Source organism: Excalfactoria chinensis, chromosome 2 (genome assembly GCF_039878825.1).
Source record: "Excalfactoria chinensis isolate bCotChi1 chromosome 2, bCotChi1.hap2, whole genome shotgun sequence".
Classification (NCBI taxonomy): Eukaryota; Metazoa; Chordata; class Aves; order Galliformes; family Phasianidae; genus Excalfactoria; species Excalfactoria chinensis.
The window spans coordinates 8,688,572-8,702,763 of record NC_092826.1 but is presented as its reverse complement, the minus strand read 5'-3'; the positions used below and the strand labels follow the sequence as shown (position 1 = coordinate 8,702,763).

The window sequence follows — 14,192 nt, the reverse complement described above, 5'->3', positions numbered from 1 at the left end:
GGTTTGGTTTTTCTTATCGCAGTAAGAGCAGAAAGACATTCCCACGCCTACAGGTGTTTTCCAGCTTTTCTGTGATGAGCTCCCCATTTCAATAAAGAAACTGCCTCATGGCCACTTATCCTCCAAATCATCCTGTAACATCCCTGTGGCAATTTACATTACATGGAAAAGCATACTGAAAAAGCATTTATGCCTCTCTTTAAGAGATCTTTAGAGGAATATGAGTATTGACCTTCTCGTAAAAGTTGATCACGGTTTCTGCTTTTGCTGTTGATCTCATCTCCTCCTTCCTTTGGCTCTGTTTCTCCCAGGTGAAGTCCAGGACGAAAGCCAGCCTATCACAGGACAGTAAGCTCACTAACGTGCTGTAGACCACAGCTCAGGAATCTGCATCCCAGTCCTTCTCTGGTGTGAATCTTCCATGTGACATGCAAAGTGCTAACAGAATCATAGATCACATCTGATTACCAAAATGAAAGAAAAGAAAGTGAAAACCTCCAGTGGCTACTTAAGAAAGAGCTTTACAGCCAAGCGCAACACCTCTTCCTGATGCATTTTGCTGTATTTTTCCAGTATCGTTTTTCTTGTTCTTCAGAAACAACAGGATGGCACTGGGATCTGAACTCTGATTCTGCTGTTTCTGCTGTTCTGGTTGCTGATGCTGCTCTTTCACAGGAGCTGAGTCGTATCCAGATGGATGTGTAAGTTATCTTTCCTCTGAAGAAGAAACATTAGCAAAATCCCTGACACTTTTACGTAGTTAAGAAGTTACTTCTGTCATTTCTTGGCATGATAGATTGTAGACTATTAACACAGTCAAATTGCATGTGGAAATACCAAACTGTTTCTTGTTAATGTAACAAACTAACATCAACTCCCATTCGTTTTAAACACATGATATTCAGCACTTTCATACATCTATGTATGGAATGTGTAAAAAAGGCCTTTTTTTTTTTTTTTTTTTTTTTTTTTTTTCACGGACTTGTAGGGATGGGCATGTTGGAAATCTCAAAACAAAATGATACACGAAGTTGACATTGGCTATGACTGTCCACAAAAGTATTTTACTACATGGATTTGTATATAACTTTTGTGAACATTGTTCTCTTCTTACAACAAAATCTTCAATGTCTGGTCCATTCTAGAAGGCTTCCTTAGGCCTGTCAGATGTCTGATGCCATGTAGGACAATCTGGGATAAGAAAATAATGTGACAGCGATTAAATGTCAAACTGCAGTACATGTAGTAACAGCAGGGAATTCCTATTAGCTGTTGTCTATCCCCAACTACTTAATGTCAACCTTTGTTGTCAGAATTTTTATATTTATTTATGTTTTAAGGAGCTGTTTTTGAATCAGTCTAAATATGTACCTGCATCATTGGAATAAAGAAAAAGCTAGAAGTAATCCAGTCAAAGATTTGTCATTTGGGACATTCTCTCTAATTAAGAGGACTTTTGTGAGTTCATAATAATAATTAATAATATGAGGAGAGTTTGTCAGAGCATTCCTGATCTAAGAAATGTGGTGACTATTTATAAGAGGGCTGCAGAAAACAGGCAAAAGGAAGGAAGGAAGCCGTGGGTTTCTTAATTTCAGATAACCTATGACTTAAGTGGCTGATTCCTTATCTGAGATCTTCCTCCAGAGGAGATCCTGGTGCTTAAGTAGGGCTGTGCAACAGGGCATCAGATGATGGTGGTGTTGACCCCAGAGCACTGAAGGAGGCTGGCCAGCTCCCAAGAATCAGAAGCTTCCCAAGTATTGTGCATGCTGACAACAAAACGCAGCAGAGAAATTTTCCTCTTATATTCATAAGCAGAACACAATGTGTGTATTACCGATGCAAGATGCTGTACCATTTTTAGGGGATTAAATGGAACTGGCTATACGCAGTCTAGCAGTTATTCCAACATCAATGAATGCTGGGGTGCAATTTTGCTGGAGCCAGGTGTGCTGAGCAATATCTGATTTTAATGTATACCAAAGCAGTACTCAGTGCATACACTGAGTAGTGTTATTTCTTCACTTCTCGCTCATTCTCTGATTAATCCCAGGTCATCTGTTGTGTATCCAGAGGCATTTTCCTCATCCATTGGAGCTGCAGTAGCTGCTTATTGGTGCTCAGAATTCCAGATGAAGCCATGAGAGAACAGGAGCCCACGTGGGAAGTGTGAACCAGAAAGCTGAAATTACAGCAGCTGGATTTTGGCCAGAAACACTAGGGCTAGAAAATGAATTCTGAGAGAGCTGCTGAGACCTTAAGTGGCAGTCATGGGCAGGATGTTTGTTTTCCATCTCCTCCAGAGGTCAGCACATCTAACAGCCCTTTCCCATCTTTAAGACCAGTCTGAGGCTTTTGTTTAGGACTGACTCAGAGGAAAGGGTGCCACTCAATGAATCACTGTGTGACTTCCCTCAGTTTGGGGGTATTCCTTGGAGACCTCAACACTCCCTCCAGAGCCATCCTGCTTGATGAATGGGAAGCATTCTGATGAACACATGGAGATTGTTGCTGCAGGCCCAGCACTCTGAAAGTGTGGTCTACTCCAGCAAATGAATACACATATGCTTAATTCTACACTTCTGAGGCATAATCCCATTAATTTAAATGGGATTACTCCTGGGCTTAAATTCCTGCAGGATCAGCACTGAGCTCTGTGGCTGCAGCTGCTGGTTGCACAATGAAGGGTGTAACAAGAGCTTTGCTCATTCAGGGTTGTTGCTGCCCCACTGTTTTGGACTTGGAGGCTCTTGGCTCTCCCATGTGCATGAAACTCAGGGAATACCAAGGAGGCCACACTGGCTGAACATTCCCATTACTCATATGCTCAAACGTGAAACCTCAATTCTAAGATCTCCTGAATATAAGCTTTACTTAATCTCCCCTTACCTGCAAAGCTATTTCAAGTCTTCTATGGATCCTACCTATTTAGGCTTCATGAAGGATTTTTGTGTCTGCCACTATTCGTGGATCTCCTTAACCGCTTTGTTCAGTACAGTACAAGGAACCCTTCCCCCTTGCTTATCTTCTCTAAACAAGTGTATTTCCTCCTGCTTAACATCTTTCTGCTAATCTCCTTCATCCTGCTGGAGCAGACTGCCTCTTAAAAGAAATATTGTCTCTGCTCACCTTTGGGTCATTTTGGTCAATGGACCCTAATGGCAGCCTGGGATAAACACATTATCTGTAAGAGGAAAGTTAGTTACAGCTGAATAAGTGCTGTCCTTATAGCATGCACTGATCTTCTTTCCGATGTAGTTTCTGATTTTTGTCAGAAATCACCTGGCTGCTTCTTTTTTAAATGAATCAATAAGCCCACAAAGGTAGCAACCGTATTTCAATAGCTGTATACAGTGATTAATAAATAGCTTACAGTTAAGGGCTGATACATGACATGTATATGTGTGCCTAACACAGATCTGAGAGAGGCATACTCTGAGGGAAGTCAATTTCTTTTGTTTAACTGCATGTATTTTAACATTTTGGTTTTAGGAAAAAAACATCTCCCACTGGAGACCTCTTATGCCAAGTTTTGAGCCTGGAGCAAATTTTTACGGCTGAGTTGCACTAACCCCTTGAATATAGGGGTTTATAATGGAAACTCTGACAAACCTTTAGCTAGAGCGCTTCTCACAGATGTTTCTGTAATGAAAGCTGTGCAGAATAGGCAACAGAGAAAAAAACTGTGCTTTGTATTTTGCAAAGATTTTGAGTGATTGTACACAGTTCATAAAGTGATGGTGGCTTTAACCCAAATCACAATACTCACACCAGGCTGCACGCTGGGGATGTGCATAAATTAACAACAATCCTGTTTTGGTAAAGCAGCTAGCTGTTGAACATAACTTCCTGCCTCTCTTGTATAGATTTGAAAATACAAGTCGTGTTGCAGTCCTGAAGAGCAATTCAACCATCTGGTAGTGGTGGTGATGATAGTTATGATCTTTTTCATAGCGCCCTGGAGATAAATGCCATCATTGTTCAATTAAACAACTGGTCTGAACAGAAACCAAATGTACTCCTCCATATCTGAGAAGAGTATTTGCTGTTTCCCCATACCATGGCACCTCTGGCAGTCTCTGACCACTTTGCCTCCTTCCCTGGAGGGTGGATGAGTGCAACTGGGTGGCAGGGTTGCACAGTGCTGGCTTGTCTGCAGACAGCATGGGCTCAAGAAGGTTGGGATGCTTTGGGGATGAAACTGGGTGGAGAATCAGACGACCATGCACTCACAACACACTGGTAACCCAGAGACCCAGATGTTTTGGCCCACATTCACTGAAAAGCTGAAGCCTCGCTAAAACAGAATTAGTAAGAGAAAAAGAGCTCAAGTCTATAACTTCTTCAGAATGGGAGGCTTTAATTCTAGAAATGTTACCAGAGTGTGTTTTGGTTTTTGTTCCAATCTTCCTGCCTGTGCTCATTAAGTGGAGATCAGAGTCACTGGACCATCATCTGAGGGTATGTTTGATGGTGCTGTGGAGATCTTGGCAGTCAGCTGCAATCCACACAGGGCTTGTGGAGCCTTCAGTGGTGGGATGGAAATGACATTTATGTATGTCATAAAAGCATAAATTTGTTCCAATGCTTTCCTCTTTATCATGGTGCTTTGCCAGGCTGAATTCCTTTTGAGTAAATAGCAACAATAACGTGTAATTAGTGTTCTCCTAGTTAATGCTCTATTAATGAGCAGTACTCAGAAAAATGCAGTCCTTGGGATCGTATTCATGGAATCATCATAGAATCACGGAATGGTTTAGACTGGGTGAACCTTAATGATCATCTAGTTCCAACCCCTGCCATGGGCAAGGTTGCTACCACCAGATCAGGCTGCCCAGGGCCTCATCCAATCTGGCCCTGAATGCCTCCAGGCATGGGCCATCCTCAGTTTCCTGGGCAGCCTGTGTCAGTGCCTCAACACCCTCTGAGTAAAAAATTTATTCCTAACATCTAACCTAAACCCCTCTTTCATTTAAAGCCATTTCCCCTTCTATTCATCATAACCTTGCAGGTAGTTTAGAGTAATTGTGTTCCCTGTGTGAAAACTCCACTAACATCCATATGTACTATACTCCAATGAATAGAGGCATGTGTAGGTACTGAAAAATGGAAATGAAACTATAGTTAATACATCCTTCAAGCACAATGCGAGAAACCAGACCTCTAATTACAGAATCTCAAACTGAGCTTGGCAGGAACCTCAGGGTCCATCTGGTCCCATCTTCTCAAGTAAGGCCACCTAGAGCAAGACACATTCAGATGGTTTTCAAGATCTCTAGACTGATTTCATCAATTCACTTTTGAGATCATAACTGTGGTATTTCCAGGATCCTGATAATACAAAATCAGGAGTGTTCAGGACTGCTTCCTACAGTGTGTTTCTCAATGTCATTGCATTTGTTGCTGTACTGGATTCAGAAGGGTTCAAGCTACCTGCCACAATGAAGCTGTTCTAGCCTTTCAGGATGGCTCAGGGCAATAGTACATTGTTGTCTAAATTAAGATGTCCATTGAATGTCCTATCTTGCCACCTGCTATTAATTTCTCAATTATCCACTCCTTGGACACAGCTTGGCTGCAGCTCTTTACAGTTTTCCTGACTTTCCATCTCTGCTTTTTGTTTGTCACAGTCCTGACACACCTTGAAGCAATGACCTTCCCAAATGCCACCTCTGGTGCATCAGAGCTGAAATGGTATAACAGTTGTCCCAGCTTCCCTCAAGCAGAGCTCAGCCTGCCCTGGGACACAGAACTCGTTATCATATGCCTGCCTCCTGACCATCAATTTTGTTCTGAGAAGCTTGGTGTTTTGAGGAGCTCAGTGTTTCTACCAGTTGTCCCTTATCTTTCTGTGGTGAAGCTATTTGGAAGCTGCAGATAGCTTTCTTCCGAGTGAAACCACTAAATTTGTTGTAACAGATTCAGAAATGGTGTATTTATGTTTATCTTAGCAGAGGGACAAATAATACAGTTGTAACTGTAAGCAGAAAGAAAAGTGGAGAAGTGCAATACAGGAACAGTCTCATGAAAACACTCTCTCAGACTTACCATTCATCAGTCACTCTGGACTAAAGGGATAAATATTTCATACATTCCCTTGCCTACACATCAGTCACCTCATCTCTTGGCAAATTTGGGCATATGCTTTCCTATCCTTGATGGACCCCTAATAATCCTACTCTGGAAAATCTTCTTTGATATTTAAGGGAGTTACACTCAGAGGAAATAAACTGCAATCAAATATTCACTGTTTGGACTTAGGAACCACTGATCTCTGATTTGCCTGCCAAAACTGACTTCCTGCAGAATCCTGGGCAAGGCACAAGTGTGCAAATTTTAGGTGTCAAAAAAATCAATAGCTGTTCTGGAATAAAACTTTAAGTAGCTCTGTTTCTATAACTGAATGTCCACACAGCCAAATTTCAGCTCACAGAAGCATGATGGTCATTAAAATACATGGACATTATATAAATGCTACAGGGATTGTTTTAATGGGAAACACTGAATAGCATACTCTGCTTATTCTTTAAGTGGATGATGGTTGCATCCATCCTGAATGATCATCACTAGGTCAAATATGACCCATGGCAGTGAACAACTTTCACTACATAAATAAATATATTTATTTCACCCAGTGCAATGCACTCTCTCATGCTCTGTATTTTGGCATCCTTTCCACTGTCTGGATTCTTGGCAGAAGGCTGTGCAGGTTGTCAGAGGAGTTGGAGTGAATTGATACATCCATTTGCTGGCCATTTGAAATGCTGGCTATCTTCCAGACATTAATCTGTTCCTCTCACTTAGACTCATGTATGAACAATAAATTAGCTAGGAGTGAACAGTGATGTACTCTGAAATTTTATATGTGTGTGTGTTTAAGAACACCCATAAAAAGACATTAGAATTCAGGATATATTACTACACAAAGGGAGACTAAGGTGCAGAGTGGTAGAGAATCATACCCTTTTAGTGCTCAACCTTTTAGATCATGAAAGGAAATGATAGATTTTAATTAGTGACGTCATCTTGCTTTGTGATATCTTTATTTCCATCAATTTATTGTATCAATTCAACTCATGGTAGCAAAGTGGCTATGAAAGACATGGACCAAGGGTTAATTCTGGCTGCCTTTAAATCAATGGCAGAATATCCAATGACTTCGAAGAATGAAGATCTCACCTGACTTCTCAGCTGGTGTAAGCTGACATACCTCCGTACTCTTCAATAAAATCAATGAAGTCTTGATGATTTACTGCAAGTGAGATTCTGGCCCTTAAGCTATTAAGGCCTATAATTTATAAAGCTATAATTATGAAACTATAACTCCATCCAGGATTTCTGGCAATATCATGGACCAGAGTTAAGTGAATTTTTCAAATAAATGTAATGGTCTTGCAGTACAGTGGAAGTACTTCCCTCTTCCTAGGTAAGACTCTCAGCACAAAGATATTAAAATATATTTTATCCACTCACAGCAATAATTGGAAAAGAAATGTTAGCTGCGGACTTGAGATACCCCAGGCAGTGAATGAAAACATGAAGTTTGAAGCAGCCACTCTTAAACCATGGATGGTGCACAGCACTGCTGTGAGAACTTTAGGCCTAAAATCTCCTCTTGAATGTCATTTTTCTTTTAGTTGTCATTACCTACCAGCTTTGATTTAAGGGTTTTAATTTCAAAGCTAAACCCATTCAGATAGCACATAGGTGTCCAGACTTTCTGTAAGCTTGTGATGTAACATAACAACTGCGTGTGCATGAACAGCAGGAGTGGTTGGAGCCTCACAACAACAGGGGAACTGCAGAGGTGCTTTTCAGGTAGGAACATAGACTGTGAATGAAGGAAATGATATGACACTCTTTTGCTTCTTTTCTGCCCTCTTTCCCCATTCTGACTGTAAATCTGTGTTTGGATAAAAAGTCAACTAATTAGACACAGGTATATGCAAACAATAAATGTCCTTGCATACTTGAACTAGGCCTATAAAGCTATATGTATACCATTGTGTCTTCCTTCAACTAAAAATCTGACTCTTCCGGTTTCTCTGGTGACTTTCAGGTCTCTGAAAACACAATGGAACCATACGTAATTAGTCTTCATTGGAAAGATGTGTTCGAATCACAGCCCTGAATCTGAAAAGGTCTGGGACTTGGAGGAAGAACATGAGTGGATGAAGGTTACATTTGAACCAAGTGTGATAATTTGCAGGATACATGACTGTTTTGACTAGGAAAAGCACATTTCTTCTGACTCAGAAATCAAGGTAAACAAAAGGGGAAATAAAATAAAAAAACAATCAACACACACACAACACACACACACACAAAGAAAAGGCAAAATTTGAGTAGCACATTGTCCCCTTCACTTTCACGCATGTAGCACAGAATTTTTCAAGAAACATGCCCAGCTGTGTGCAAGAGATATCAGTCACAGGTCCAGATATTTGTAACTGCTGGTGATTGAAAAGTGACTTCAAATATAAATCTCCCTTGTGCCACAGTAAACTTTATTTTCTCTGTATTTGCTCAGTAAGGACCATAAAGGAAATAAATGACAGATCTCCTCTGTGGAAAACTGTTGAATTTAATATTGGTGATACTATGAGGATCTTCAAGGATAAGGGACTGTAAAAAAAGTCAAACCTGCTCTCTGAATTAAGCAGACTTGCTGTGCTATGAAATAGCATTTTATATTTAATTTCCTGTTAAAATTAAAATGACAAACCTCCCTACCAAAATCTCATTTCTAATTCTTGTTGAAGTCACTGAAAATGGTGTACGTGGTTAAAGTTTATTACCTGCTTGAGCAGTGCTTTGCTGTTCCAGGCTTAGGCATGATAATAAAAATTAGAACATTGCTTTTTATTTTCTTCTAGCACAGGTGCTATCACAATATTTCCTCCACATTGGGATACAGATCATGCTATTTGTCCCAGTAGAATTCTCAAAAGATGTGTAAAAAAACATTGTTGCTTAAGACTAAAGACATGCTTTGGAGAGATGAGGACTGAATCTGGGAATTTGCAATGATGCTCCCCCAGTTTATATAATCCTTGTTAATAATAAAAGAGTTAATCTTAAAAATCTTTTCAGTAGGCTATGCTGAAGGGACCCAAGACTGACAATTAGCTGAAGTTTTTAAATACGCCAAACATTTTTTAATATATGCACATAATTGTGGGGAAATGATTCATAGAGTTGCAGGCAGATCTGAAGTGAAAAACATCTCAGAATAACTTGGATGGATGATGGCATACATCAGTTCCTTGTAGGAACAGGAACCTAATAATTGAAACCTCAAATAAGGAAGCCTCTTCTTTTTATGGAAATCTTGCCAGAAGGCCTATGCTTTAATACAGGCTTGTTGATGAGTTCCTCTTACCACAGTAGACATGACTGCATACTGTACTACGGCACACTGTACATTACTGTTTACTGTCATACTGTTGGTTTAATTGACTGCAATGTGTCATCTGATTTACTAAGCTACAATGAGGCAAACAGATACTTAGCTGAAGTACTTCAACATAGCTCTAAATTAGCTCAAGAAGCAAACTTCAGATATAAATTTTCCTAGCATTTGGGATAATTTATTTTCCACTATATGGAGCAACTTGTAAAGCATGCAGCCTGAGAGTGCCCTGGATTCCTGCTCAACCAATTCTCAGGTCTAGTGTGTGGTGAATGCACAGGGATTTTTCATGTGCAGTGCAAATGGGTGATGAGGGAGGCGAGGGCACATGGTGACTTCGGATCAAGCAAGGACTGCTTTCCCCAGATAAGCAGTCTTACACTGTTCTCCAAAACCATTAATACTGCAAAGCTGCTACTTCAATCACAAAAGTCTTGTAGTCACCTGAATGCACTGAAGACATCTAATCTACATCTTGACCAATGAAATTACATATTGCCAGGGGATTGTCCCAGGGCTGGCACTTGTCAGCACTGTTATATTGTTAGAAAAGTCCCCAGCAGCGTGCTGGGATTAGCATGGGTCAGCCATTCCTCCCAGTAGGATACCTGGTAGAGGTTACAGTGACTTGGAGGGCCAAATAGAAGTCCCAATGGCAAAACACCCTCTGTGTAACCGTTTTGATCATCATCTTTAAAAGAACCTGACACAGGGCCAGGCACAAGGGCAGAAAAAGCACACTTTTAATGAGAGTGCTAATATGGGGCTCCACGCTGGGCTGAAGGCAGCAGCAGGGCCTGAGGCCCAGCACAAAGGCCTCATCATGGTTCCTGGGGCAAACCTTGCCGGAGGGTTGGAGGATTACCCAGCCCCACTTGGGCAGGTGCCAGAAGTTGAACAGAACCACCCGAGCAAGCTCAGGCTGCATCCCTTGTTTAGTTTTTGTCTCTGCTTTTGGAGGATTAGTGAGGATTTGCTGTGAAGAGAGGCACTAGTCCCTCCTGCTCTGTCTGGATGCACACGAGCAGCCCACCCCAGCCAGACTCCTTCCAGCCTTTCAGGTCACTGCCAGCTCCAGCGGAGCAGCGTGGATACTTTCCTACTTTCTTCTTGCTGGAGAAGCCCCTGTGAGGGCATGAGCGTGGCTGAGGGCCACCTGCCTTTGCCCCTCACATATCTGTGTGATGGTGCTCCTGCCCATTCCCCATTGCCTGTTTTCCACCCACTCCAAGGCCACGCTCTAGGTGCTACAGCACTTTTGTTTTTAATTAGGGCTTGATACTAATTGCCTTCAATAAAGTTATTTTCACATCACAGCTGACCAAAGCCAGAAGACATTAAGTCTATTCCCTTAATAAATCATTTCTCCTGCTCCCCAGGGTGGAGACAAAGAGTGAATAGGCAGCAGGCACTGCCTTGGCCTAATTGTCTCCTAAAATATGCAGGCAGCTCCCACAGCAGTCATCAGACAAGCACACGTGCATCTGGGGGGGCTTTGTGTTGGTATCCATACCCTCATGCTGAGGGACAATTGCCAGCATCCCCCGCCTACTTTAGCCCTGGATGTTGAAGAAGAGGAGGGGGTGTCCCTTTAAAAGCAAACAAAAGAAGTCTCCCCTCACCCCCTGCTACAGTACAAAAGCTGGAAATAAATCTTCCCTTCTTACTGGCTGGGCAGATTCAGGGAGAGAGATGCCAGCTAGGGAACACTGACACAGTTACAAAATAAAAAGGATTCTGTGAACCAGCACTGGCTTGGCACTGCAGCCTGATAAATCCTACCCTAATCCATGCAAAACCTCCCAAACCAGTCAGTGAAATGCACAGGGAAATTCTGCTTGCCTGAATTTGCCTGTTACCTTCGTCATGAATGGCACTACTCCTCGCAGAGCTTCTGGTAACCCCCTCCATAGTTCCCAGACCCTGAAACTGAACTTCATCCTCAAAGCTGTGCCTGAACCGAGCCCTCTGCTTCTGTAACACACTGCCTGGCCTCAGGTGATATAATTCGTACCAACGGGGAAGACTTGATTCCTGGTTAAATAAGAGACATCATAGAAAAATAGGGCAGGGTGGGACTCAGAGGAGCTGTCTAGCCTCTTTCCATCAGCTCTAGTTAACATTAGTGAGAGCAGCTTGCCCCTGGCAGACCTGTGCTCAGTGTTACCGAGACACTGCCCCTTGGAGCTGAGATAAGCAAACACCTTTCCTTTTGTAAGCCCATGCAGAATGTAAGCTCTCTGCTTTGTGATAAGCATATTCTGCATCTCTGAATTGCAATGATAATTAATGGAAGCTGAGGGCCAGATCTCCACCTGGGAGAAAGTGACAGGGCTCTGGGCAGGCAGTGGAGCTGTGCTGTTTCAGTTCAGACCAGAGCCTGACCATGCTCCTGAAATCAGTGCAAGTCCTGGAGTCAGTGCGATCCCAGGCTTTGCTCTGGTGTTAGAGGTGCCAAGGAGGAAGACCACAATAGGTTCTCAGTGCTATAGCTGATGCAGTGCTCTGCCTTGAACCAGGAGCAGGATTAAGGCAGTGAAATCAAGGGAAGCATTGCTTTTCCCAGACTACCCGATTACAGTGAAAAAAATAGACCTCACTATTACAGAGACAAAGATTAAACACACACACACACACACACACACACACACACGTAAGAGAAATATTAAAAGTACCTTCACATTTTCACAACGTTGGTGTTAGATTTCTGGTTCTCCTATTTCACAGTACTGCAAAGGATCTTAAGGGGATTGATGGTTCTGCAGGGCAGAGGCTGTGCCTTTATTTTCTTTGGGAAGTACCTTGAGCGCTGTTGGTTCTTGCTACCAGAGAGAAATAACAAAAATCTGAAGGCATAAGACAAATATACTCCTTCAAGAGTTTCTAATAAAATGATAATGTTGAGGGAGGCTGCCAGTATGTTCTGTGTCCAGATGCACTGCAGCAGAAGGGAAGAATTTAGCATGTTTTGAAAATGCCAATTGTCTGTTGCCAAAGATGCTTATGATCCCACTGCCAGCAGGGTAGGCGGTGGGGATTAAGATGTCAGAGGAGACGTCATTCTACCTAGGCAACACCAGTTTCACTGAAGAAGACAATGCAAAGACAGTACTGTTTCCTTCAATGAAGATTCCTTTTTCTCATCTTACATTCTGAGTTTTTCATTGTTGCAAAGCTACTTTTATAGAAGCCCTTTGTATTCCCTGGGATATATTTATGGTGATGGCAACCAGGACACAGGATGGAGGTATTTTTCCATCTACAAAAGGGAATTCTGAGGTCTTCCATGCCTGTGAGTATCTCCTGGTCCTCCACTGCCACATGGGTGTCTGGGATGGATGCTAGTGTTGAAACACAGCAGAGGGAATGAAGCCCAAGTTCATGTCCAATATGTGAGTAAGAACAACAAATGGATCTCCAGAGTTCCAGCTGATGTCCTCAGCGTTCATCTAGCCCACACTGTAAGAAGAGGTTCCCTGCAGGTTGGTGAAGCCCCTGGCATCCTCATCTCCCAGCTGTGCTGCTGCATCCTGGAGAAGAGTAATTTCTGTGTTTCACAGACAGGGTCAAACCCTGCTTGCATGTTTGGCCTTTCTGAAATATCTCCTGATGATCCTGTTTCCTTCAGACTTTTTCTTTCCCTGGTGGCTTTCTCTGGGACATTTGCTATAGGCTGGGTGTGAGTTTGGATCCCTAATCTCGTCAGTGCAGATTTGAGAGGCCTTTCTGTAACCCCTGCCTAGTTCAGAGGTTTTAAGCATTTGCATAAATCCCTCCCCACTGGGCCAGCATTAACCACATGGTTAACCTGAAACGTGATTAGAAGCCGTATTTCAATGGGAGTTAAGCATATGCTTAAATTCTGCTCTAAATGGATACTTTCTTGAACTGGAGCCTGCATTTTTTTTGTGTGATCCATCTTTGCTCCTCCACATACCTTTACTGCAAATTATTCTACAATACACATATGGCTCGGAAATTATATAGCTCCGTGGCTTTTACACAAAAAGCTCAATTGATACATCACATACTTAACCTCTTGAACAAAGGAGTTAACTTTACAGGATCAATTTACATGCAAGGGCCAAAGCTTTTGGATGGAAACTAGCTGTCATGTGGTGTGCAGTCGAAAGAGCAAACAGCTTATTCATTTTGATAGCATTGGATTCAGAAACAAAACACAGACGGAAGAAAGAGTCTGCCCGGATTTCCAAACATAACGCATGTCCCTGCTCTAAAGCATATTTATTTAAACCTTCTCTCTGTGCTTGCAGTCAGTTATTAGACTTAACTCCCAATTTCCTCACATCAGATGCTTCAAACTGGCCTTACTACTCATGCTCTGCTGTCCATCGTGCATGGGCAGCTCATACTATAGTGAAAAGGAATAGTATTGCTGTGTGAGCATTGATACCAGTGCTTATATAGACATCAAACACTGGGCTTAGTTGTCAGTGGGATGTTTGTTTGTGCAATAATACGTGCCACTCATTGAACTCACAGGCTCCCAAGCTTTGAGGACGACTCTTTAAATGACACGTACACACTTTTCTCTTTACATGCTCAGTTATCTCTCCTGCATTAATCATTTGCAATTCTAGGCCCTGAGATGTGCTCATTTCACTTTCAATGTAATGAATGTCCAGGCTATTACGATGATGACTTAAGACTGTTAGTGCTTGGCCATGCAAACTTAACCCCTGTCGGCATATACTTGGTCACAGAAATGGCCTCATTAATCTGTTGCTGCTGTCTTCACAAGTGCTTGCTCTGTAAA

At 42.1% G+C, this 14,192-nt stretch overlaps 1 protein-coding gene across 2 annotated transcripts in view; it reads right to left on the bottom strand.

The window, feature by feature from the left end:
• The window catches only part of ASAP1 (ArfGAP with SH3 domain, ankyrin repeat and PH domain 1), a 155,135-nt gene extending 142,741 nt beyond the window's left edge, over positions 1-12,394 (bottom strand). For both annotated transcript variants that reach the window (XM_072330297.1, XM_072330301.1), the window contains exon 1: positions 12,091-12,394. The gene's annotated coding sequence lies outside the window, so the exon portion shown is untranslated. The remainder of the gene's footprint in view (positions 1-12,090) is intronic.
• Positions 12,395-14,192: the final 1,798 nt, after the last annotated feature.